We start from the raw sequence: 25,151 nt of genomic DNA on the forward strand, positions 1-25,151 counted from the left end.
AGGTCACCTACTGGCTTCCACCGCCCAGTTTCTGTTTGCCCCAACATCCCCCAGTCCCAAATTTCCACCAAACTGTCTCCCTGAAGTGTCCAACTTTCTCCTAATTAAGTGTGCTGCTCCTTTAAAGAGACAGAATTAGCAGCTTGTTATCTTGACTGGAGTGAACATTCACTTCTGTTCAGTCACAGCATGGCTTGGTTTAGATAAAAAGTCAAACAAATTTATATGGTCAAAAAGATAGGACAGACATGGTTACACAAAAAGGTAAAATTATACTTCTAAAACTAACACTTAACTCCAGCAAGTTACATTCCTTGTTCAAGGTAGTTTCCTCATCAATCTTCATTTTCCAACTGTGGCTGATTACTTCTTAGTTAGGATTCCCATAGAGGCCAAGGCACTGGTTTTCCTTGTCTCCTTAGGTGAAAGATCACTTAGGGGTTCTCTGCCCCTCTCTTTATAGTCCAGTAAATCTTTGAAAACTCTCTCTCTCAAAGTTCATTGACCCTGCTTCAGGAGTCAGGAAGACTTCCTAGGGTGAAGTCTCCATCCCCCGTTGAGGTTAAGTGATCACTTTTCTCCCACTTGCTCTCCTGATGGCTTTTTTAGCCTGGCATGCAAATGTGGTTTTCATTGCTTTGGTCAACGGAACCACATTCTCTTGTCTGGAAAAAAAAATGCTTATCAGCTCTCCCTGACATGTCTGGTTTAAACATATTAGTCATAATTCCAGTATATCCATATAAATCTTTGTGGATTGACCATACATACATCACGCAAGAATATTAATGATCACTGAGTTATTAGTCTTCCAATGACATATTACATGACACCTTTTAGAGACAGATATAACAACTGGGAGTTGGGGTACACAGAGCTGGTCAGGCCAACAGAAACTCTCTGCTAGATACCAGGGAGCTTCTGGCATAGGGATGCTCTCAGGATTGCAGATTCTCTGCCACTAGCATCCTCACTATGCAGAATAATTTGCAGGATTGGTGCGATAGTGCTCAATTGTGCCGTTTGACTAAGGACTACAAGATCAGACCTTAGATTAGTCTTCTTTCTAAAGTTCAAAGGGTTGCTTCCATTCTCATTCTACGGCGGGAGCAAGATCAGACTCAGAGGGCTTTTTTCTAATGCACCAACTAAGGACCAAATCCTGCTTTCCTGGCTCTCAGAAGTACCTCCACTGAAGTCATTGGGACTTAAAACTCCAAGGCAGTGAGGCAAAGAGGCCCTTGCTGACTGATCGCCTTAGTTGCAAGAGCTGTGATGGGGCTTATTAGGCAAACAGGGGAAATGGTCTAAGCACTCTAATCCTAACCATCAGTTTCATCCTTTCTTTTCTGGTATTGTTAAAAGCAATTGTTTAAGCATTAATGCTTAAGACCATCATACAAACTCTGGTTTTGATTAAACACACACTGCTAAATTACAGCCAAGCCTGGTGTCAAGTATCAGGGGGTAGCCGTGTTAGTCTGTATCTACAAAAACAACAAGGAGTCTGGTGGCACCTTAAAGACTAACAGATTTATTTGGGCATAAGCTTTCGTGAGTAAAAACCTCACTTCTTCGGATGTAGCCTGGTGCTACTAAAAGCTCACCAGTGGCAGGCAAATGGCTCTAATGTGAAGTGAATCATTTAAAAGGTACATATCCCTTTAATATCCTGAGTTAGTCATTTCTAAAGATAGGAGGGCAGGTAGTGCTATCACATTCATTAACAGGAGTCTTAATACTGTTACTGAAGTACAGGTAATTACAGTAGATGTTTCTGGAGTAGAAATAACCGTGCATTGCATCTCTCTCTCTCTCACACACACACACACTTTAATTTGCATGAATCATTTGGTTTAAACACTGTATGAACCTGCTTCTGTTGTCTGATGCTTAATCAAATTCAATATATAGTTTGAAGGAGATAGATGAGTTTAATTTAGTCTCGACTTCTCTTTCTTCCCACTATAGAAATAAAATGAAGAAGCAGAAGACAAAAATCAAAATAAAGGTGAGATACAAAAGCAGTTAAAGCACTGTGGTTTGTGTATTGCACTGCACCATTATACGAGAGTATTAAGGATGCAGTTAATGCAGGTATGTCATTTAAAAAATGTTCAAGTAGGCTAAATACACCCACTGGGTCCAATTTTCCAAATGCAGATACTTTAATAGGACAATAAGATCTTGCAATAGGATGCTCAAACTGGCACTTATGTGCATACAATGGGAATGCCCATGCTTACCTATTGATCTTAGCATTCAGATGCAGGATTCAAGTGTCCTAGTAACATATGCACAGTGAAAACAAAGCTCCCATTCTCATATGTTACAGAGAAGACAGAGGATAGAGCTGAGGAAATAACTAATAACCAAGGTCTTATTCCAAAAATGTAGCGTCCTTTTCTGTTGCAAATGATCTGGGAGCAGTTAACAATTTTCTCGTTTGCCCTTTATTCAAACTTGGTCACAATGACAAAGTAATTTTCTGCGAATAATTCTTGCTCATGGGCTGTTTGTGACTACTCAGAAAGATCGGAAATTTAAGACTTGTGGTTCTTTTTGATTGAATGTATAGGTCACGTGGCTTTGTTTCGGTTCCCCAGGTGGTAGGCCAGAACTCTGAAAAGGGGGTTGGGTGTTAGTACGTGTGCTGAGGACTCAGCGCTGCTCGGGCCGGGCTCGTGGCGTCTGGGGGCAGCTGTGTGTGCACTAACCCGCCGCATGCAGCAGCGCGCGCTACTTTCCAGGACTTCTCTGTACTTCCTGCCCTGCCGGGGACAGCGTGGTGTGGTGGGGCGGGGAGGGAGAGACCAACGGGTTCCTGCTGTAGCAGGCACCGGCTGCTCCCCGGGCCGCCAGCGCCCCCCGCGGCTCCCCTGCAAAGAGGGGCGGGTGCGCGGGGCGGGCCCGACGGCGCCGCCCCCCTGCCCGCAGTTGGTCCGCTCCCGGAGCCAATAGGCCGTCGCGCCCAGTGGGGGTTCGGGGGCAGCGACCAGCGCGGAGTTTGCGCCGCGGCAGCGCGGGGCGCAGCATGGGGCAGTGTCAGTGACCGCGCGGAGAGCGCCGCTCTGGCCAACCCGCCTCCGCCAGGCCAGCGTCCCTCCTCCGGCGGCTGCGAAGTTCAGTCTCCCCGCGGGTCCCAGGGCGGCTGCCGCTCCCTCCCCCTGCCAGGAGCCGGCGGCTCGTTTCCTCTTTCGCTCCTCGCCGCCTTTCTCTGTTCGCAGCCCGAAGCGGAGCCCCGGCTCCGGGGACCGCGGCCGCCGCCGAGCAGCAGCAGCAGCGAGCGCTTCACTTCGCGCGGGTCAGGCGAGGGAGCGTCCCACCCCGGCAGCCGGAGCGCGGCGAGACCAGCCCAGCCCCAGGACCTGGTAAGGGCAGTGAGCGGTGGCTGTGCCCCCTTGGCGTGCTGCTGGGGGGGACCCGCCTTCGGCTTGATGCTTGTTTTCTCTTCTCCCACTGTGAGCCCCCCCCCCCATCCCCGTTACCCTTCTCGGGGAGGAGTGGGGGGAGTTAATCGGCTCATCTCCTAGTCTTGGGAATAGGGGAAATGCAAAACCCTGCTTGCAGCCTGGTTACAACAGTTGAGCTCCCCTTTCATACGGCCGGCGATTTTCCAATAAGTTTGGGTTTAAAACCTCCAACTCGATGCAGTCGGTGCCAGCTGTCAGTGGGGTGCGTGCGTGCATCTTTTGGCCATGTTCTTCCACCGGGGAAGCCGCTACAAGGTGGGGTGGGTGGGGTCCTTTCTCCTTTCCCCTTTCCCCTTTCCTCCAGGGTTCCAGTCAGCAGAGTTAGTCTCTCCTTCTCCTTTGGTCTGTGACCTTAGCAGTTCTGGGGACCCATCTTTCCAGTAGCTTCCTAACAATGTTGTGGTGTTTTGTTAAGTCTAGTAGATCATGATACATTTTGTTGAACTCACCATGAATCATTCTTTCTCCCCAAAACCCTTCCTTATGATCTACGAAAGTAGTCTTCTCTCCAGCGCGTTTGTACAGTGCAGATTTACTATTTAATTCCTTCTCTAGCCCCTTTGGATTTCAGAGTTAAACCACTACTCTGACTGTGGGTATGTGAAATGAGAAGGGCTGCTTTTTTCTCTGCCTGACTACAGGTACGCACCTAGGTGTGTGTGTGTATATATATTTGTGTGTATGTGTTTGGGTATGTGGGCGTGCATGTGAATTGTCTAATTTAGCAGAAAAATATGATGATTAAAGTTATGCAGAAACCCCAGGGCTCACGTTAATGATGGTTAATCTTTTACCAGTCAGACTTACAAATGCATAAACATTACACTGTGTTTAAACAAACTATTTAAAAACGGAACTTCCTACTTGCCATACTGTAGAGAATGTCCTTCCAGAAAGTCTTTATGATCCTTTACTGGCGTCTTCAAGAGACGGCTCAGAAAAACAAAAGCCAGGCTGGCTGGTGAGAGAGACCCTAGGTCTGAACAGTTACCTTTTTACACTTTAGTGGGTTCTTTGCTGAAAAGGGTTTTGTTGATTTACATTTGCATTAGAGTTGTCATTTGCTTAGTGATCTGTAGAAAAAGAGAGTGAGTATTTGAGGTTATTATGAAATGTTGAAATTTACAAGAAATTATATATAAAATGGCACACTTATGTTTTTACCAATGAATTTCCATACAAATAACCCTTTCCTGAGTGAAAGTAATGCAGTGTCTGAAATGGAACCTTTTTGTCTTCAAATACTGTATATGCTCAGTGTGGTGTTTAGTCACCACTAGATGTTTGTTTTGTTTTTGTTTTTTTTTTAAATTGGGACTTTGTCACATCCAGGAATGTTTACAGATAAACTTTGACATGAGATCATAGTATAATGTACCTAGCTGCAAACAAAAACCTGTGACTGTAATTCTTGTAATAGGGAGAGAGAGGGATGAAGACCGAGAATGCACTCTCTCTCCCCACTTTCTCCTCTCAATATTTAGGGTATTTTCCAGTGGCTCTGAGCCATTCATTGTAATTCTGCCTCAAAACCTCCTATCGCCTAAAATGCAGCTCTATCAAGACTATGGAGAGTTTCAGTAAACCGCTATCATGATAAAGCTGTCTTGCATACTCATGCCAACACTGCTTCAGTGCTTCCTGCTGTCATTGGCAAGTAAAGCCATGGGAACAATTAATCTGCTATGACTTTGAAGTGCCCTGCCTACTCTCCTTTGGGAACAGCTTTGACCATCTGAAGCCGAGTAGAACCACAAGCATATTGCTGTGACTTCTGAATGTTCTTTTTCTTACAGTTGGCTCCGTGGTGCATGCAAACAACTGAATGTTAGATATCTTCTAATCCAGGGGTTTTCAAACTTTGGGTCGGGATCCCAAAGTGGGTTGCAAGCCCTTTTTAATGGGGTTGCCAGAACTGGTATTAGACTTGCTGTGGCCCGGGGCTGAAGGCAAAGCCCAAACCCCATCACCTGGGGCCAAAGCCCGAGCCACAGTCCTGAGGCTGAAGTCAAAGCCAGAGGGCTTCAGCCCTGAGTGGCAGGGCTCAGGTTATAGCGCCGCCCGCCCCCCTCCCCACCTGGGTCTGAAGCCCTTGGACTTTGGCTCCCACACCCTGGGGCTTGGGTCCCGCCCCCTCACCCTGAGCTGGTGGGGCTTGGGTGGCCTCAAACTTTAGTCCCCGCCCCTCCTCAGGTCATGTAGTAACTTTTTTTTGCCAGAAAGGGGTCGTAGTGCAATGAAGTTTGAGAACTGCTCTAATCTACAAAAAGAACAGAAGTACTTGTGGCACCTTAGAGACTAACAAGTTTAAATGGATTTCCACTCCATACAGCTGAATGCAGTGCCTTGCATAATGACAGGTTTCAGAGTAGCAGCCGTGTTAGTCTGTATCCGCAAAAAGAACAGGTCTCTAAGAGGTTAGTCTCTAAGGTGGCACAAGTACTCCTGTTCTTTTTGCGGATACAGACTAACACGGCTGCTACTCTGAAACCTGCCCTAATCTAGTGAGACATGAGGAAACCTCTGATCATCCTAACAGCTCTTTCCTTGTGGTAGACTGCAGGGTACTATTGTTCTGAATTAATAATACAGATTACTTTGTGGTCCAAATGATATTAAAGTTGGGGTATGACTGTTTTTTTTGTTTTGTTTTTTTTCCCCAGGGGGGCCACATGAGCCACTGGCTAGAAATGGTAACATTCCAAAAAAAGATAATGTATCCGTTGTTTGGACTTGAGTGGGGCAGAAGTGCTAGTAATTCAAGCTTAACTTTCTGGGTTGTAGATTTTTCTTAATGTTATGGTGATGAGTGATGCGTTGGATATACAGCCTATGTACAGCTGTGCGAGTGTAGAATGTGCTGATGTTGGGGATGTTGCTTTTCTGAGTATGTTGATCTTAAAACCTGACTTTAGGTCAGTTCAACAACTAAAAGTCTGTCATCCCTTGACTGCAAGAGAAATCAATTTTTAAAACTGTATTCAGCCCTCAGTTTCTAGTATTAAACAAAATGTTTTGATCTAGGATCAGTTCCTCTTGGACGTAGTCTACATCAGAAAATGTATACTGAAGTTGGGCTGCACGGAGAAGAAACAGAGCTTAACTCATGTTAAGTAAATTACCTCTTGCCAACAGAAATTAATCTCCAGATCATGTTGACTGTATTAATGAAGTAACATGCTGCATCAGGTGTCTGTGCAATAGGTTGTCTGTGACTGTAGGATTTCAGTTTGCAGAGCTGTTAGTTTTAACCTTAATGAGCATAAAATGTTTTTTAAATGTCTGAAATTCCAAATGCTACAATAGAATGGCAGCATGTTGAAGTTGAACAAATCTATAAGCTTATTTTATCTTCACTTTGCCAGTCTATTGCTGAACAAAAGCTTTCACAAGCTTGTGGTGGTATGATAATCCTCTAAACCAACACATTGAGTCTCCCAGCCAATAGGTCTTCTGCCTGTTGTCATGTTCTGCTTCAAAGTATAATAGCAAAGTATCTAAGTACTCTTAAACAAAATATTGAAGTCAAATATCTGTCTGCCTCCCGAATTTACAGCTGAAAGAATAAATGCTGAAATGATTCTTCTGGAAATCTTGTGGGTCTCTGGAAGTTCAGCATTCTGTTATTTTTTAACCAGGAGATCTGTTGGTTCAAATATACAATAAAAAGTGCATTCCTTTGTACTTGAGTACTTCAGTGGTGCTATAAGGTACGAGCTTGAGGCTGAATCGATTTAACAATCTGAGATGTGCTGTAATTCCTCTGGAGTGCACTGGCTGAGAGATGTAATTGCTATTAAAAAGTATTCTTTATAATTCATAAGGTGACTAGTAAGACCTATGTGTTTTTTAGGCATCTGAATTACCAACTTGGAAGAAAGCACAAATGCTACTCTGTGACTCCCTCTCTTCCTAATATATGCAGCTCTTCCTTGTCCTTTTTGTGTCTGATCCTTTCATGATTAAGCAGGAACCAAGTAGTTCAGTGAATTCTTATTACTAGTTCACATTAGCCAAAGTGTGTTTTGCTCTGAATCAGACATTTCCTGCAGGAAGCATTCTAGTTGAAAACTGAGACTCCCACCCACCCCGGTATTTTTTGGATCAAACTACCTGAGAGAGAGTCTACTTGAAAACTAGTCAACTCAAAAGCATGAAGTAAATGTAGCCTCAGTTCCTACACTTGCCTTTGAGGCCCTCTGCAGGTTTTACAATAGCATTTTTAAAAAGGCTTTTCTTGCCCCTGTTGTAGCATACTTGTACAGACAGCCAAGCAGATTGACTGCCCTGGTGTAGTCACGTAACTGAATGGGTATGCAGTAAACAAACCAGGAAAAATAATTGTCTCTATGTCAGATTTCAGAGTAACAGCGGTGTTAGTCTGTATCCGCAGAAAGAACAGGAGTACTTGTTTAAAATAACAAATTTATTTGAGCATAAGCTTTCGTGGGCTACAGCCCACTTCATCGGATGCATAGAATGGAACACACAGAAGATATTTATACATACAGAGAACATGAAAGGGTGGAAGTATAGGCCAATCAATTGAGATGAGCTATCATCAGCAGGAGGAAAAAAAACTTTTGAAGTGATAATCGAGATGACCCATAGAAGGTGTGAGGATACTTAACATGGGAAAATAGATTCAATTAGTGTAATGACCCAACCATTCCCAGTCTCTGTTTAAACCTAAGTTAATTGTATCTCATTTGCATATTAATTCAAGTTCAGCAGTCTCTCTTTGGAGTCTGTTTTTGAAGTTTTTTTTGTTGCAAAATTGCCACTTTCAAGTCTATCACTGAGTGGTTAGAGAGGTTGAAGTGTTCTCCCACTGGTTTTTGAATGTTATGATTCCTGATGTCAGATTTGTGTCCATTTATTCTTTTGCATAGAGATTGTCCGGTTTGGCCAATGTATATGGCAGAGGGGCATTGCTGGCACATGATGGCATATATCATGTTGGTAGATGTGCAAGTGAACGAGCCCCTGATGGTGTGGCTGATGTGGTGATAGCTCATCTCAATTGATTGGTCTCTTACAGTTGGTATGGCTACTTCCACCCTTTCATGTTCTCTGTATGTATAAATATCTTTTTTCTGTGTGTTCCATTCTGTGCATCCGATGAAGTGGGCTGTAGCCCACGAAAACTTATACTCAAATAAATTTGTTAGTCTCTAAGGTGCCTCTAATATTTCCGTGATAGTAATATGGACATCTTCAGAAAGAAGACTTTTTAAAATAGATGGCGTCCCTTTTAAGTATCCAATAATGTTATTAGAAAACATTTAGATGGTGCAGTATAGACATATGGAGACTTTATGAGGGAGGTTGAATATTAGAAGTATGAAGTGAGTTTGACAGTGTGAGATGACCTGACAAGTTTGCCATCTTTAAGGGCTAAAGATCATGCAGCTGGTTGAGAAGTCAGATTGTGATTTTTGTTTTTTTGGACACTGTTTCTATTGTAACAAATTAACTAGTGTATTGATCATCTTGTAAAGGTGTTTGTTTTTGTTCTTTCCCAGACACAAGCATGTTGGTGTATGCAATCTACTACCCGAAAAGAAAGCCAGGAACACTTCATTGTGAATGTCTTGGTGTGTGTTTAGTTCTAGTGATTAAGTTGTAGGCTGTTGTAATTTATTGAAAACACAAACATTACTCTTGACAGAGATTGATGGTGTAGGTCAGGCTTCAGTTAAGGAAATGTATCTTATTGTTGGCTGAAAGTTGGCAAGTGTCTTGTGCTAAGTCATTATAGAACTGGCAGTGGTGTGGGTGGTGGGGAGGAAAAAAGAATGCCTTCTAGGGGCCCAAAGCCAAGTCTGTGTGGGTGTATTGTGAGCCTTTCTTTCCATGTTTTTAATTCGCCTCAACACTGAGCAGACAAGCACATTGGTACAGAATGGACGCCTTAGTTGCTCTGTAGTTTCAAGATTTTTTTCGGTTCTGTAAAGTGTATTGTGAATGGAATTCCTCTATTCTTGGCTCTGTGCCCATTGGGGGAGGAAAGCTTGTAGTTGTACTGCCGATAGTCTGATCCTCATTTGGAGGGCGTCACTTGTTTTCTCTTATTTTGATTGGGTGTTCAGCAGTAAATAATCTTTCCCAAAACTTACTGCATTGCGTTTCTTAGAACAAAGGTCATCTGGTGGTAGCAAAATGATCTGTTTTTAAAAAAGTAGAGCATGAGTTATGAAACTTGAGTGTTTGGTAGGTTTTTATGTGTGGGTTTATAACCACTAGCACTTCATTTTCACACACTTAATTATTAAACTGTTGTAGAATTTAAAAAATGGTCTAATTGTGATTTATTACTATTTTACTTAATTAAAATATTAATATCTGTGAAGCATATTAGATTATATTGCAAGCCCTTGTTGTCTTTTCACTGAAAGAGAGGATTCCTTAGCAGCAGTGAACTTTGGTGTGAATTCTAGAAGGTGGAGAGGAAGGGGGAGGAGAAGCGAGATAAGCATGGAATTAGGTTTAATAGATGGTAGAAAGCAAGTGGTGATTAGACACCACTCGGTTGTTTTTTCCTTTTGGATTGGGATTTATTGCACTCAGAGCTTATGTATGTTCCTTTGCTTCAGGAGGATTCTAAGGGCTTTCTTAGAAACTAATGATCTTGTGCAATAGGTGGCACAGAAAGTACTCGGACTGAACCCAGTTTCTCTCTTCCCCCCCCCCCACCCCCACCCCCACTCCCGGGGAATACCATAACCTAAAATGAGTGTTTCAAATGCAGATATTTTCTAAATTGCTGCCTTGTGATTAATCTCTGTAATGCAGTCAGAACCTTTTAAGTGAACATTGTAACATGTGCCAATGCTAAGGATGCTGATGTTTCCTTCCCATCCTCGTGGGATGTTGTTTTTACTGGTGCCATTGGCCAGTAAAGCACAGCAAGTATGAGTAAATGGTTCAGCTTTTCACTGATGGGACCTTAAAATCTCTCTGCAGACACCAAAAAGTCTCAGCCCATACTGCAGGGATTATAGTGGCATAGCTATTCTTCGATTTGACCTATTTGCGTCTAGACCAAGGATTAGGTCGGCATAGCTTTGGCACTTACACCCCTGAGCAGTGTAACTATGTTGACCTAACTTTTAAGTGTAGACCAGACCTAATTCTCCTTTGACTTACATAGGTGTAAATTGCGAGTAACTCCACTGAAGTCAATTAAGGGCTTGTCTACATAACAGCTGGGATTGATGCTGCAGCAATTGATCCACAGGAGGTCAATTTAGTGGGTCTCGTGAAGACCCACTAAATCGACCACCGATCACTCGGACTTCGACTCCGGTACTCCACCAGATCGAGAAGAGGAAGGGGAGTCGACGGGAGAGCGTCTCCCGTTGACACAGAGTAGTGTGGACCCTGCAGTAAGTAGATCTAAGCTACGTCGATTTGAGTTATGCTATTCACGTAACTCAAATTGTGTAGCTTAAATTGACTTTCCCCTTTAGTGTAGACAAGGCCTAAGATACACTTGTGCAGTTGAGGAGTATTATGTGTAAGGTGTGTGGTTTTTTTTTTTTTGTTCGTTTAAAATGTCTGGATTGCCTTTAGGAAATTGACTTCCAGTGAAATGCTTGGTAGCTGGATTTTTTGTTGTTGTTTTTGCAGGAGATTAGGGAGGTTGGTTTTTTTGTTTGTTTGTTTGGTTTTTTCCCCCTAGGATGTTAAACTAAATAGACTGCAAGAGTTTCACCTCTCTTTCCCTCTTCTCCGCCCCCCCCCTCCTCCCGCCAAACACACAAGCATGAAGAATCCTATTAACCATAATGTCAAATACCTTTTAGAAGCAACAGCTTCAAGATAAAGCAAGTCCCAGGCTGGTGTTTTTCAAATCTGTGTAAAACATTGTTTTAGAGTCTAATCCTGTTTCCTTCGGAGTTGATGGGCCTGAAAGAGAATAGGAGCAAGTCTTTAGAACTACCTGTTGACGTTACTATGATGCAAGAAGATTTCTAATTCACATAACTTTGTTTTCTGCACTCAGTTCTGATCTCTGAAACATACATTGTGAGTGAGAGAAAACAGTGCTCATTCTGGAGAATGTTGGTTTATGTTACAGTATTGTAAAGTTCAGCCTTTCATAGAGATCAGTCATAATTTCTAAGGGACATTTTTCCTCTGACAATACACAGATGGAGAGCAGACTGTTCTTACCATATTAAAGAAAAGTACATAATTTAGACTCCTTTCCATTAGGATATAACCTACACTTTACTTTCCCAATGCTGCGATTTCTTCTTAAATAAGGCCCTGATTCTGTAGTCTGATCTGTACAGGCAGAACCCCTGTGCTCCTGCAGAGCCCAGTTGACTTCAGTGGGATTATTCATAGGAGTAAGGGTCTGCCTTCATAGATCAGATTGCACAATCAACTCATTGCTATTCACAGGGTGAACTTCATTGCAGAGCTCTGCCTCTGTCACTGAAAACAGATTCCCGAGTTTCTCTTTCTCACTGAGCAGCCGTGAGAGGGAGTCTGCATGGAAGCAGATTGGCTGGGATTGAGGCCTGGTAAGGTAGAAGTGATGCTTGTGGGTCAAGGGAATGCTCGAAAAGAGCAGGCTGAAGGAATGCCTGCACCAGTCACTGAGGGTATACATCCACTTTTTGTCAACGTGGTTTTGTCTTCTGGGAGTTTTATTGCATCCATGCTCTTCCTGCCCTCCAGCAGCAGTGGCTGTAACTGTTCCTCACTGGTTGACTTTCATCTGTGCCTTTGTTCCCTCCAGGCGGGCCCAGTATGGCATGTTGCTTAGGTTTATCCTTTTAACATCCAGGTCAACAGGTCCGAAGGCACCTTTCCACTTTCTGAGTGAGACCGGCTGCTGTCAGCTCCTCAAACAAGTGCCCACTACTCAGATCTTTGCACTAATGCACACTAGGGACAATTCATGGTGCTAGTGGTTATCTTTAGAAGTCTGAATGGTCTGAGTGCTGATCCTCAGAGAGACCCTCTCTCATCCTGATTGGTTATAGATCACTTTCATTCATAGGATTGACTGTTCTGGCTAGCAGCAGGACACCTTCAATTGAGGATTTCCTAGCATGGGAATTTGCTCACCCATAGTAGCATGCCAGAGCCTGAGTCTGGGGAGTTTCAAAGCTTGTTATGGGGTCCATTTATTTTGTTCTGTGTTTGGGTGATTTGGCTGAGATTTAGCTTTGTTCCCATTTTTGTGTTTTCTTGTATTTAGTTGCTTGGTGCCTGATCTGTTGTTGAGTCTGCTAAGGGTAGCTAGTGGCAGTTCTAGCTTCCTGCCTTGTGATGGGGAGAGGCCCATCACAGAAGCCCTTACCTGCCATACATATAAGGGCTATATAAATGAATAGCATTTCCTGAGCAAACTCAGAATTCTTCTTCCACCCTAGATATTACTGTGCATGTATGAAAACCCCAGATTATTTAATATCAATATTGCAATAGCTTCTAGGAGCCAACCAGGTGAGTGCCCCAAAAACATGAGCCAGTGGTGTTTTATAAATATTACAACGCATATAGCTGTGCATTTCACTCATGGGTTTCTCTATTCTGTTTGTCCACTTAGACCCTGATCTTGCAAACACTTAATAATCCAATTGAAATAGTGGGAATACTCCTGTGCTTAAAATTAAGCGTGTGCTTAAGTGTTGGCAGGATAGGACTGTGACCGTGTACCCCATAAGGCTTTATGGGAAGTGGGTGCTTATAAATGTATGTATGACATAAATGGGATATGTTTTGTGCTGCCTGTGCTAGGTAACATATCTCCGTAAAGGTTATGGTCTACTATATCTATTCATCCTATTTGTACATATATATATTTCATTTTCTACTGAGGTTAAGAATATGGGCTGTATGCTTGCTTGGTTTCTAAGTAAGCTTTGGGAGGCTTTTGGTCAGCTTCTTTAGGAAGGAATTCGCCAGGTTAAGTACCTGATCAGGAAACACTTGGAGAACAATGACAGGTTTCAGAGTAGCAGCCGTGTTAGTCTGTATCCGGAAAAAGAACAGGAGTACTTGTGGCACCTTAGACTAACAAATTTATTAGAGCATAAGCTTTCGTGGACTTATGCTCTAATAAATTTGTTAGTCTAAGGTGCCACAAGTACTCCTGTTTTTTTTTTTTTTTTTTTTTGGAGAACAATGCATCTTGGAATGCTCCAATCCACATAAGAAGTCTTCCTGGAGACATGCAAGATTAGGGTTACCATTCGTCCGGATTCCCCTGGACATGTCCGGATTTTTGAACAAAAATAGCATCCGGGGGGAATTTGTTAATGTCCGGACTTTCCCCCCACGCAGAGCGCGCGCGGCTAACAGGGTAGCCGGATGGTGCCACTTACATGGGGCTCCGACAGCCAGAGAGAGCCCCTCCTCCCCCCTGCAGCAGAGCTCACTCCCTCCCTCCCTGCATTCGCAGATCGCTCCGGCAGTCTGGAGCTCCTCCCCCACTGTTGCCCAGCGTGCCGGGAGAACGGCTCAGGCAGTTCCTGAGCAAGCTCACAGAGCCCTTAGGCGAACCGAAGGCCAACAACAAGGGGGCAGGGGGTCGGAGAAGGTGCAGGGAGGTTCTAGAGGGGGCAGTCAAGAGACGGGGGTGGGGGGGATTGGGAGTTCGGGGGGGCTTTCTGGGGGAGGTGTGGATAAGGTTTTGGGCAGTCAGGGTACAAGTAGGGGGTAGGGTTCTGGGGGGCAGTTAGGGAGGGGGGTCTTAGGAAGGGGCAGTTAGGGGACAAGGAACAGGGAGGCTTAGGTAGGGGGTGGGGTTCTGGAGGGCAGTTAGGAGCAGGGGTCCCAGGTGGGAGCAGTCAGGGGACAAGGAGCGAGGGGCGGGGTGGGAGTTCTGGGGGGGGGCTGTCAGGGGGCAGGAGTGGGGAGAGGGATCAGAGCAGTCAATGGGACAGGGAGCAGAGGGGTTTAGATGGGTCGGGAGTTCGGGGGGGGGGGGCTGTCGGGGTGGGGAGTGGTTGGATGGGGCATGGGAGTCCCAGGGGTCTGTCTGGGGGTGGGGGTGTGGATAAGGGTTGGAGCAGTCAGGGTACAGGTAGGGTGTAGGGTCCTAGGTGGCCAGTTAGGATGGGGGGAGGGTCTCAGGAGGGGGCAGTCAGGGGACAAGAGGCAGGGAGGCTTAGGTAGGGGGTGGAGTCCTGGGGGGCAGTTAAGGGCAGGGGTCCCAGGTGGGAGCAGTCAGGGGACAAGGAGCGGGGGGCATGGTTGGGGGTTCTGAGGGGGGCGGGAAGTGGGTGGGGCAGGGCTAGGGCAGGATGGGGGTGGGGCTCCTCCCGTCCTCTTTTTTGCTTGCTGAAATATGGTAACCCTATGCAAGATACCATGTGGACAATGGCGTTGGCCTGTAAAGACTGAGTCATGCAGGGGCATGTGACTTGCCCAGGTGACTCCAAAACTCCATCTTGGAGCTGGACTTTGCATAGAAGGGGGGTCCCCACCCACAAGAGTCTATTTAAACCCGTGGGAGACCCTTCCATTTAACTCAGAGTATGTATTAATACCTGAGGGAGCAAACAGTGCATATCTCTCTATCAGTGTTATAGAGGGCGAACAATTTATGAGTTTGCCCTGCATAAGCTTTATGCAGGGTAAAACGGATTTATTTGGGTTTAGACCCCATTGGGAGTTGGGCATCTGAGTGCTAAAGACAAGCACACTACTGTGAGCTGTTTTCAGGTAAACCTGCAGCTTTGGGACAAATGATTCGGACCCTGGATCTGTGTTAGAGCCAGACAGGAATGGCTGGCTCAGCAAGACAGGGTGCTGGAGTCCTGAGCTGGCAGGGAAAACAGAAGCAGGAGTAGTCTTTGCACATCGGGTGGCAGCTCCCAAGAGGGTTTCTGTGATCCAACCCGTCACAAGGACATCATAGATTATAAGCTCCATGTTTTCCTATGTGCTTGTACTATACCCTGCAAAATGCCCCCAACCCCATATTGATTGGGGCCTCTTGGTGTTCTAATATATATTAAACAATAAATATTTGACAGCCAGCACCGGTGCTTCCAGTTTAAAGGCAGTAAGAGGCCGCATTGACCATGGTACAAGAAAAACAGTGCTTCCAGCAGCATTTAGGATGTCATGATACAGAATCTCTAGGATTAAGGCAGCCTCATTCTATCACCACTCTCTGCACCCATGGCTGCTCCCTTTAAGAGGAAACCTACACCAAGCAGTCGGTGTAAATTACAGCTCTGTGCTTGCTCTGATCGAGCGAGCATGCTAAAAATAGAAGCACAGCTGTGACCGCATGAGTGGTAAGAGGGGCAGCTGCCCAACATACGTACCTGGAGTCTCCGATGGGATCGAACTCAAGACAACTAGCCCTGCTGGTGCTGCCATGGCTGTGCTGCTGTTTTTAACTCACGTTGAACTAGCACAGATGTCTCCTCGAGCTGGAATTTACACCTGGTTCTAGTGTAAGCGTACCCTTAAGGTTCAGGACAGCAGGCTCAGTATTTGAGCTTCAGGGGAAGTAGTGTTGCAGTATGAGAGTAGGGTTGCCACCTTTCTAATTGCTGGTAACCAGATTCCCCCAAGGCTCCACCCCTGTCACTTGCTTGATCATCTCAAGGAACCTGCTTGCAGGTAGGAGGCATCCCCTGCTGAGCAGGGACTGTGTGGGTTCATGACCCGGTGCCTGCCCCAGCCCTGAGGTGACTGGACTTTTGGGTTTGGTGCCATTTAGGGTTGCCAGGTCCCCTTTTTGACTGGACTTTCTGGTTGAAAACTGGGCATCTGGGAATCCTAAATGGCTCCGGGACACAGAAGCTAAAAACCAGACGCTCCGAGTAAAGCCTGGATGGGTGGCAACCCTATATGAGAGGCAGCAGGCTAAGGGGCCTAAATAAGATGATGGGAATTCTGTAGAGGGGTCAGATCAGTCTATTGCACACACCTTGACCCTCTATTAGATAAGAGTGGTGAAGGCATCCTTGCTCCTTCCCCAGCTGGTCCAGTGGCTGTTTCCTCTCCCTTAATTCCTTGCCTTGCCCACAGACCATAAGTCAGAGAAGGAAGCTTGCACAGGGAGGAGTGGGGTAATGGGGAGACAGTGGTTGCAGCTTCCAGGAGAGGAGCAAGTAGACTTCTGCTCGGCAGAGGGCTGGTGGCCGAGCAGCAGCCTAATCCCGACATCCTTTCTTCCCTCAGACTTGTATTCTTTTCTCATCCCGGGCTGTTGGTCCCTCTTGCCTCCAACAGCTGTTCAGACTGTCTTGACTCCCCAAATCAGTCACTGATGCCCTTTATCAACCTCCAAGACAGAGATTGAGAGGGAAGTCGCTTTAATCTTAAATGTGCTTGTAAACAGGACTCTGTGTGCTCTGCAGCACAATGGAACAACATTCTGTGGCACGCGCTTCTAAATTCCACAACGTTTGTTTGTTCTTCACAAAATAGCCCTCATTCCCATCCCTCCCAAGCTCCCTCGCAGACAAAGGAATGGCTCCCTGCTGAAAATGCTCAATGATGTAAAATTAATGTATCTTTATTTTTAACAATTACTTTATTTTTACGATGCATGCAAAATATATGAACAATTTTGTGGCTGTTCCCTAGGTAGCCTGGCTTGGTAGGCCTTAGCTCAGGGGTGGGCAAACTTTTTGGCCTGAGGGCCACATTGGGGTTGCGAAACTGTATGGCGGGCCAGATAGGGAAGGCTGTGCCTCCCCAAACAGCCTGGCCTCTGCCCCCTGACTGCCCCCCTCAGAACTTCTGACTCCCCTCGGACCCCACCCCCATCCAACGCCCCCGCTCCCTGTCCCCTGACTGCCCCGACCCCTGTCCACACCCCCATCCCCTGACAGACACCCCCGGAATCCCACGCTTATCCAACCGCCCCTGCTCCCCATCCCCTGACCGCCCCCCATCCAATTGCTCCCTGTCTCCTGACTGCCCCCCGAACCTCTTGCCCCTTATCCAACCCCCGTCCCCTTACCATGCCGCTCAAAGTGGCAGGAGCTCACAGCCGCCAAGCCAGAGCCAGCTACGCCGCCCAGCGCGCTGGCGTTGCGTCGTGCTGAGGCTGCGGGGGAGATCTGCCCACATCTGCCTTAGCTCATGTGATGTTATCTAGTCACCCAAGTCAAACCTCTCTCCTCCACCTCTCCCCCATGTATGCTGAGGAAGGGGGAGCTTGTAGCTAGCTTCAGTGTCTCATCTCCCTGGCTCCCCAGGCCGGCCAGTAGTGCTGTTCTCCAGGCTGCTCAGCTCGCCAGTTTGCACATCTGGCTCGCCCCTGCTCCCTGGCTGCAAACTGGACTCCAGCTGTGGTTCCCCAAATCCCTGCTGCCTGATTCCATGGAACAATGCAAAGAGTGTGCATGGTACTCCAATGAATTACTTCTTGTGGGGTGAGCAGGAAGCAAGAGGCAGCTGCAGGCAGGTCCCAAGAGGGGAGAGCTGCAGTGAATTAGCAAAATTCCCCAGTCAAGAAGCTGAAATTCATGGCATCTTGTGGCTGGGGGGGGGGGAGGGACGGACGGACTTCATTTTCCATGGTTATGAAATTGCAGAGTTAACAGAGTCATGATTGAGGTGAATGGGGCAGTGTCTGCCTCTTGGAGCTATTGTTTCAGGCTCTCGGCAGACTTTTCTTTAAAATTCTAATTTAAGAGCTGGCAAGACACCAGTACATCAGTACTCATTGCCCATTTTCAAGGTCTTCTCTGCAACCATAAAGATTAGAAACATAATTCTTTATTATTATTAAATTAACTTTTATATTATTTTATATAATTATTATTGTATTTTAAGATGAGATTCTGTTGTGAAAAATTATGTTGCAAATTCCATGGCTGGGAAATCCACTGGGCTTTCTTTATGGCCCTTCCATATATAGGGCAGCATGGGCATGAGGGCAGAGTTAAGGGTTTTCGAGGTACTTTAACTCTACAATCCCATATTTTACCCTTTCTAAAAATTACCAAAAAAAAAAAAGGTCCTGTCTTTCAAAAGTTCAAGCTCTTCAAAATATTGTGTGTTCTATTATGTTTTTCCCCAGTACGTTTATTGATGCATATTTACAACCTTAACTCTAGTTTAACAAAGGGCTTGTTTTTTCCTGTGGATGTACTTGATGAATTGTACTGCAGTTAATGCCACCCCTTGCGCTCCCCCCCACCTCCTCAAAAAAAGCCTTTATAGTGCAGCCAAACACACAGTGTATAGCTTTAATAGCTGGCATCCTGTGAAGCAGGGAAACGCAACAGAAAGAGGATAAAAAGAGGAAGGGAAGGATAAACTTCCTGAACAATGAACGTATAATGATATAATTGTGTTAATCTTATTGGAAAGAGTTTAGCATTAAAAGAGGAAATGGGGTAAATATAACTGGCACTGTTCCATCCCATACTGCCTTTATCTCTTTTTACTCTAAGCCAATAGTTTGTGCCCAGTCAGGCCAAAACAGTATGTGGCATTTGTCAATCCCCTCTTCAATTCAGGAAGGAAAAAAATAGCTATGTGAAATAAATTAATTTCATGATGACACTTGAAGGCCTGCAAAATTAGATTTAATATGCTTAGTCATAGTGGAGAATTAGACTTTCCATGCTTCTTTCTTTCTCTTGTAAACAGTCTGTGTGGGTCTAGTACAGTTTGTGATCTTATTGCTTAAATGTTGGGATCAATCACATGATAACTTGAAATTAACATTCTTTTTGGAGTAGATAAGTAAAGTTAGCTTAGCAAATTTTTAACAGTAAGGGTAATTCACAATCGGAACAATTTACTGAGGGTTGTGTGGTTTCTCCATTACTAGCAATTATTTTTAAATCACAATTGGAAGTTTTATCTAAGATATGCTCAAGTTCAATCAGGAATGAATTAAGGAAAGTCCTGTGGCCTGTGTTATACAGAAGGTCAGACTCACTAGATGGTCACAATTGTCCCTCCTGGCGTTATCTATGAATATTGGCTTAGCACTTCTTTGCTGATGTAGTACTGAGGAAGTCATAAGAACATAAGAAAGGCCGTAGCGGGTCAGACCAAAGGTCCATGTAGCCCAGTATCCTGTCTACCGACAGTGGCCAATGCCAGGTGAACCTAACAGGCAATGATCAAGTGATCTCTCTCCTGCCATCCATCGCCACCCTCTGACAGACAGAGGCTAGGGACACCATTCCTTACCTGTCCTGGGTAATAGCCATTAATGGACTTAACCACCATGAATTTATCCAGTTCTCTTTTAAACTCTGTTATAGTCCTAGCCTTCACAACCTCCTCAGGTAAGGAGTTCCACAAGTTGACTGTGTGCTGCGTGAAGAAGAACTTCCTTGTATTTGTTTTAAACCTGCTGCCTATTAATTTCATTTGATGACCCCTAGTTCTTGTATTATGGGAATAAGTAAATAACTTTTCCTTATTCACTTTCTTCACATCACTCATGAATTTATATACCTCTATCATATCCCCCTTAGTCTCCTCTTTTCCAAGCTGAAGAGTCCTAGCCTCTTTAATCTCTCCTCATATGGGACCTGTTCCAAACCCTTAATAATTTTAGTTGCCCTTTTCTGAACCTTTTCTAATGCCAGTATATCTTTTTTGAGATGAGGAGACCACATCTGTACGCGGTATTCGAGATGAAGGCGTACCATGGATTTATATAAGGGCAATAATATATTCTCAGTCTTCTCTATCCCCTTTTTAATGATTCCTAACATCCTGTTTGCTTTTTTGACCGCCTCTGCACATTGCGTGGACATCTTCAGAGAACTATCCACAATGACTCCAAGATCTTTTTCCTGACTTGTTGTAGCTAAATTAGCCCCCATCATATTGTATGTATAGTTGGGGTTATTTTTTCCAATGTGCATTACTTTACATTTATCCACATTAAATTTCATTTGCCATTTTGTTGCCCAATCACTTAATTTTGTGAGATCTTTTTGAAGTTCTTCAGTCTGCTTTGGACTTAACTATCTTGAGCAGTTTAGTATCATCTGCAAACTTCGCCACCTCACTGTTTACCCCTTTCTCCAGATCATTTATGAATAAGTTGAATAGGATCGGTCCGAGGACTGACCCTTGGGGAACACCACTAGTTACCCCTCTCCATTCTGAGAATTTACCATTAATTCCTACCCTTTGTTCCCTGTCTTTTAACAAGTTCTCAATCCATGAAAAGACCTTCCCTTTATCCCATGGCAGCTTAATTTACATAAGAGCCTTTGGTGAGGGACCTTGTCAAAGGCTTTCTGGAAATCTAAGTACACTATGTCCACTGGATCCCCCTTGTCCGTATGTTTGTTGACCCTTCAAAGAATTCTAATAGATTAGTAAGACACTATTTCCCTTTACAGAAACCATGTTGACTGTTGCTCAACAGTTTGTTTTTCTATGTGTTGGACAATTTTATTCTTAACTATTGTTTCGACTAATTTGCCCGTACAGACGTTAGACTTACCGGTCTGTAATTGCCGGGATCACCTCTAGAGCCCTTTTTAAATATTGGCGTTACATTAGCTAACTTCCAGTCATTGGGTACAGAAGCCGATTTAAAGGACAGGTTACAAACCTTAGTTAACAGTTCCGCAACTTCACATTTGAGTTCTTTCAGAACTCTTGGGTGAATGCCATCTGGTCCCAGTGACTTGTTAATATTAAGTTTATCAATTAATTCCAAAACCTCCTCTCGTGACACTTCAATCCGTGACACTTCCTCAGATTTGTCACCTACAAAAGCCAGCTCAGGTTTGGGAAGCTCCCTAACATCCTCAGCCATGAAGACTGAAGCAAAGAATCCATTTAGTTTCTCGGCAATGACTTTGTCATCTTTAAGCGCTCCTTTTGTATCTCGATCATCAAGGGGCCCCACTGGTTGTTTAGCAGGCTTCCTGCTTCTGATGTACTTAAAAAAACATTTTGTTATTACCTGTGGAGTTTTTGGCTAGCCGTTCTTCAAACTCCTCTTTGGCTTTTCTTATTACATTCTTGCACTTAATTTGGCAGCATTTATGCTCCTTTCTATTTGCCTCACTAGGATTTGACTTCCACTTCTTAAAGGAAGTCTTTTTATCTCTCACTGCTTCTTTTACATGGTTGTTAAGCCACGATGGCTCTTTTTTAGTTCTTTTTCTGTGTTTCTTAATTTGGGATATACATTGAAGTTGGGCCTCTATTATGGTGTCTTTAAAAAGCGCCCATGCAGCTTGCAGGGATTTCACTTTAGTCACTGTACCTTTTAACTTCTGTTTAACTAACCCCCTCATTTTTGCATAGTTCCCCCTTTTGAAATTAAATGCCACAGAGTTGGGCTGTTGAGATGTTCTTCCCACCACAGGGATGTTGAATGCTATTGTATTATGGTCACTATTTCCAAGAGGTCTTACCCATAGTTTGTTTAAACTTACTTAAATTTGTACTGCTGCTTAACGTGATCTATTATTGTTTCTATAGAACCCAAGATCATGCTGGATGTTTACAAGGTCCCTGCTTGTGTAAAATGGGCTGGAAGTTTCAAATATACATTAGGAACTAAATTGGTCACCGAAGATGCCTAGACAGTAAGCTTCTGCAAAAGGGGACATTGTAGTGCGTTTGCCCTCAATGGGAAATTATTGACCAATTTATAAAAAGCATCCATTAGTAAGAAGTACTCAAGTCAAGTACCTAATGTAACATAAAAGTGCAATTTCAGCCTTGCTGTAGGAGGGCAAAACTCCCTTAAAGTCAATAGAGTTGCATCTGCATGCACTAAAATGAATCTGGCCCAAATTAGGCCCTTCTGTAGAAGTCTTGAATATTTTTATTCTTTGTACCAACTTTGTTCTCTAACTCTTTTCTTGTGAATTTGGCAAGGATAATTGATTTTTGGTTTTGTTTGTATTGCGGCAATGCATTAAGGTAGTGTCAGTCAAGGCTCCATTGCACTAGGCAGACTTCTGGCCGTTTCTGTAGTGTCTGTTAAGCCCTCGAGGAAAAAAATGTCCAATAAACAAACTAACTTTTGGTGATGCTGTGAATCTGGCTGTTTGGAGATGAACAGTAACTATTCATTTTGAGTGTTGTCATCCACAATTTAGAGTCAAGCTTGTCAGATGTACATAAGCTGTAAAAATATTTCTGTATCCTAAACAAAACCGACATAAAACACACACGGGTACAATGTACCATGTCAATGTATCTTGGATTATTTCTTTAAAATTCCAGTTTAAGAGCAGGGGATATACTAGATGATCTAATAGATATTGTCTGACTAGTACAATCCTGTATCTTTCTATGTAATGGATGAAGGAAGAGGCTTCTGCCTGTGCAGTAATATATAAGTGCAACTGCACATTAAATCATTAGGCATTGTCAATTTAAAAAAAAAATCAGAGGAGTAGGATTCCAACTTTATGTAGAGAAGACTCTCTAAAAGGGGAAGCTGTGTTTTGAGAGCTTGTGTAAGCACCCAGTGCATATAGTAGCGTATTTTCAGGATCTGCTAATTTGTAGTTTGCTGCCTCTGGCTTGTTTCACTTTTCACTTACTGGAGTGAGACCTTACAGTGCCAAAACTGTGTTCGGTTTTTTTTTTTAAACTTGCTTTTGCTGGTGATTTAGCATCACACTTTCTTTCTCTGGCTTTCCACTTGCAGGGAGATGAGCCTGCCTGTGTTCAGCTTCACCGCTGCAGATTAAACTTCTCAAACACTGTCCGTTTTGCTTAGTAAGCAGGTGGCGGGTGCCTGTAATACTTGTGGCGGGTGCCTGAGGCACACTTCATGTTGCAAAGGTTAATGATGGAATGCTTCGTATGCAGATGACAGAAGGAGAAAAACTGAAGATGAGGAGTTGGCCATTGCTGGACACATCTGTGTTCTAACTGAAAACCGACTATTCTAAAGCGTGAGAAAACAAAGTAGCCTGGGAATCTGTCCTTTTATTCAGTGGATGTAAGTGGTTTTCCAAATTAACCAACAAAATCTATAGGGAATAGGGTGACCAGATAGTAACTTGAAAATATCGGGACCGCCTTCAGTGGCAATTCGGCAGAGGGTCCTTCAGTCGCTGACGGTCTTCGGTGGCATTTCAGCGGCAGGTAATAAACTTTGTCGCCAAAGACAGAAGTACCCACCGCCGAAATGTCGCCGAAGACCGTCAGCGACTGAAGGACCCTCTGCCGAATTGCTGCCGAAGACCCTCCCAGATAGATCTTTCGTGGCCCAGTGGTTAGGCCATTAGCCTGGGACTCACGAGACCAGGATTCAGTTGCTTGCTTCACCGCAGACTTCCTGTGTGATCTTTGGCAAGTCACTTGGTGTCTCTGTGCCTCAGTTCCACATCTGTAAAGTGGGATAATAGTATCTGCTCAGGGGAGCTGAGCAGATAAATACACTAGGAAGCCTCAGATGTTCCAATACTATGGTAATCAGGGCCTCAATAGATAGAAAATGTGGTGTGTTACTGTCCAAAGCAGAGGAAGGAAGGATTAACAGCTCCAGCTGCTTAGCCCCTCCATGTAGTACTGGCTCTGCTGGCCTGTGTGTGCCTGTGTGTGCCTGTGTGTGCCTGTGTGTGCCTGTGTGTGCCTGTGTGTGCCTGTGTGTGCCTGTGTGTGGCGGAGGGGCTGGAGAAGAGCTGTGGAGTATTAACTGCTCTTTATGACATCATCATTGGGTTTGGGCACATTTCTGAATGGAAATGGACTTGGGTGAAAAGCTCTTGAGCAGGATAGGGCAAACTGGCCACATCTTATCGCTTCTCCCTCTTCTCCCCCCAGACCCTCCCCCCCCCCAAATTGGTAGAACTTGGTTGGGGGGGGACCCTGAATGAGACTTTGGCTTCTCAGCTCCTCTGAGGTTTTACATGTAGGGTTAGCATGTCACCATTTATTGCAGGGAGCATGAATCTCTTTCCTGACTGCTTGATGCTGACCTTGTGAATTACACCTGCATGCTCACATGGCCATATTGCCCAATAGGTCCATGAGAGATTGTGGATGTAGCAATTTGAAGGACACTCTTTTAAAGAGGAGAGTTGGGCCAGCAGAGGGATCCAAAGGAGTAGGTGGCTGGCCAGCATGTATTGGACAGATGCAGTGTGTCATCTGGCCTAGGGAAGGAGCGTGAGTGAAGTGTAAATGCTTGGATAGCAGTGTGCACAAGAGTGGAGTAGTGAGAGAGAGAGAGAGAGAGAGAGAGGCTAAAGGAGCTGTAGAACTGGCCAAGCAAAGCGTCCTGTTAAAAAAGAAAAGGTTGTCGCATGGTGGGAGAGTTGCAGCCCTTGGATATCTGGGGTGTTTCTGACATGACCACAAAAATAGAGACGGGAGTGCATAGTTCTCAAGGCTTAGAGTACTTGTTTTCATTCAAAAAGAGCTACAGGTGGGATGCCAGCAGATCCCAATCAAAATAAGAGCGGTAAGTGAGCAAGCTCTGCTAGATGAGAACATAGACACAGCCTCCGCTCTATAATGAAGAAAGCTTGCTGGCATGCACAGCACTTCTGAAAGATGAGGTAGTGAGAAACTTGACCGCAAAGGTAGCATTAATAACAATACCGATTTGCCCTAATGCTGTTTGACTGTTAAAGCTGAACTTTCAAGACCTGAGTAGGTGTCTTCTTACTGCCTACTACTCCTATTGATTTTGAGAATATTATCAGCAAAGGGGAAATGAATGGACATTGGAGCAGTGCAGGGTGAAGCAGTAGCTGTTAATGAGGAAAAAAGAGCTGAGTT

At 44.6% G+C, this 25,151-nt stretch overlaps 1 protein-coding gene across 3 annotated transcripts in view; it reads left to right on the top strand.

Moving 5' to 3' along the window:
- Nucleotides 1–2,907: 2,907 nt before the first annotated feature.
- HPCAL1 (hippocalcin like 1) overlaps nt 2,908–25,151 on the top strand; it is a 125,756-nt gene continuing 103,512 nt past the window's right edge. For 2 of the 3 annotated variants that reach the window (XM_054022824.1, XM_054022826.1), the window contains exon 1: nt 2,908–3,371. The gene's annotated coding sequence lies outside the window, so the exon portion shown is untranslated. Of the gene's footprint in view, nt 3,372–4,429; nt 4,451–25,151 lie in introns of those variants that run through there. The other variant, XM_054022825.1, reaches the window with a different exon arrangement.

Source organism: Malaclemys terrapin, chromosome 3 (genome assembly GCF_027887155.1).
Source record: "Malaclemys terrapin pileata isolate rMalTer1 chromosome 3, rMalTer1.hap1, whole genome shotgun sequence".
In the NCBI taxonomy this organism is placed as follows: domain Eukaryota; kingdom Metazoa; phylum Chordata; order Testudines; family Emydidae; genus Malaclemys; species Malaclemys terrapin.